Below are 2350 nucleotides of genomic sequence, written 5' to 3'. Positions count from 1 at the left end.
AAGCCCGCCCGCCCGCCCTCAGCCTCACGGCCCCTGCATTCCCACACAGCGCTGTTCGGGGCCGTTTCCCAGCAGCAGCACGAGGACAGACCACCAGAACCACCCGACAAAGTGATGTTTTTTATTGGCAACTTCTGCTGATGAGTTTCCTTTTTCACGCTCCTGACATTTATATATAAAAAGGAAAAACAAAACAAAACAAAACAAAACAAAACCAACAACCAATTAACGTTTTGGGCAACATTCCATTCTGCAAACATTAAAATTATTTAACATTTGAAAATAAACCCAAAGGGTAGCAGTTTTAAATAGAAATTGTAGGAGAAGGCAGGTTTGGGGCTATTGGAGGCAGCCCTGCCTGGAGCCCAATGGAAACAATGTGGGCAGGTGCTGCTATCATCATCTAAAGCCCTGCTGTACATTCTTCACAGGAAGACACAAACCAGTTTGCATTAAACCCAACGGTGCTTTCTCTTCCCTTATTCTAAAGCTAAGTCATACTGAAAGTTATGGGGAAAAACGCGGCTTCAACATCCAGCTACTTCATCACACACAACGATTTCTACTAAGAGCATATCCAGGTTGAAATACACAGCTGATTTCTGTCATGAAGCTAATGCTTATGGGGTGCAAGATGCAATCTGCTTAAAAAAACACATCACTTCTTGATGAGCAAAACATTATTTTCAGCCTTTTGGACCAACTCTAATTTGTTGTTCCTGAATATTGCCAGGGGAATTCTCACCACTACCACAGGTAAGATGGTTGATGGTAATCACACACTTCATCATCAGTTAGCAAGATGTAGCATTTAGCATGTTTATTTGCATTCAGAAAAACCCTTAACTCATCTTTTTTTAGGCCCCAGAGGCTTTGTACACCAGAAATTACACAAGTCACATAAAGTTGTAAATAGTAATCGACAGTGATTTTGAGGTATTCCATGAGAAACATGGATCTGCACCTGAATGTTCCTCTCAAGAAAAGGAAAACAAAATCCAAAGCCCTAGCTGGAGTGTAAATTAAATTTTTTAAGATTCCTCCCTTTCCCATGTTCTACCCCAATTGACCAATAAGGACATACTTATTTCCTCAGAGGCACAGCAAGCCTACCTTCTCCACCTCCTGGAGTATTCACCTCAGTACTTCATCCCTGAAGTTCAGGGCACTCAGAGGGACAAAGAAGAAGGTGTTATAACCTAGCCAAATCAGAGAAACACATTCAGATACTGGTTTTGGTTTACTGACCTTGTGAAGGTGCTCTAAGATACCAGCAATCCCCTGATGTTCCAAATAGCAGCAATTTATCTTCTAACCTCCAGTCTGTGAGGAAGAGGCTAGGGAAGGATCTGGACCAGCAAGTCCAAAACCAAGTTAGGACAAACTCTTCTGAGTCTGCATTTGGCTTAATCAAACTGTATTGACAGAAGGCTGCTCCTGCCAAACAGGAGATGCTGCTCCATCACACGAGCAGAACTTAGGGAATGCTCACCTGCATTACTTCTGGGGTAGGGCTGAAGGGGAAAGGACAGATGTCATCTTCAGCTAACTGTTGTTCTCCTTGGGGTAGTACATTCAGAGTTTTTTTCCATAGACCAGAGCTATTGTGCTACGTGTGTAAACGGCATCATTTTAACTGGTTATGGTAGTTTTCATGAAAAGCGGAAACCCTTTACAGTAACTTGCAAAGGAAATATTTTGCTATCTCTGTATTTGTTAAAAAACAAAAAACAACAACAAAAAAAAAAACCCACACCCATATGCAGTAACATTTTCTAAAGTGCTTCTTATCGGTTACTTTTAAAAGATTAGACTTGCATTCTGTAGAGGCATATTTTCCTAGCAGTTCATGGACCAGTAGATAGTTTCTGATGTAAAAAACCCATGACGTATTTTGTTTAAGCAAACGACACTTGCTTTGACAAATGTACTGAAGTCATGTAAGTGCAAAACCCACCACTTCTTCAAACATGGCCTTACGCTGGTTTATTAACACAACTTTACATCCTTAAGAAGTATTCTACTTCAATTCCAAGAGCAGGGATTAAATAATACAAATAAGATTTGAAATCCAATGAAGCTATTGCCTATTTACCCTGAAATAAAATAGTCTTATGATTCAACCGGTGCAAAAATCCCTCCAAACACCTTTGTTTTATTGGCAAAGTCATTTAAGGTCACTTTTGCTTCCAAGACCATCTTCTTCCACGGTTTCCACTGAAGGAGTTTTGCTTTGTAATGGCTTGTGGTTCCACAGTGATTTGTAAATGAAAAGCCTACTATGAATAACTCTACCGTAGTCACTAAATTACAGATACAGTCATGAGAAAGTCTAAAACTTACAGTGTTT

The sequence above is a fragment of the Meleagris gallopavo genome, chromosome 7, assembly GCF_000146605.3.
Source record: "Meleagris gallopavo isolate NT-WF06-2002-E0010 breed Aviagen turkey brand Nicholas breeding stock chromosome 7, Turkey_5.1, whole genome shotgun sequence".
Classification (NCBI taxonomy): Eukaryota; Metazoa; Chordata; class Aves; order Galliformes; family Phasianidae; genus Meleagris; species Meleagris gallopavo.
This window is presented reverse-complemented; position numbering follows the sequence as displayed.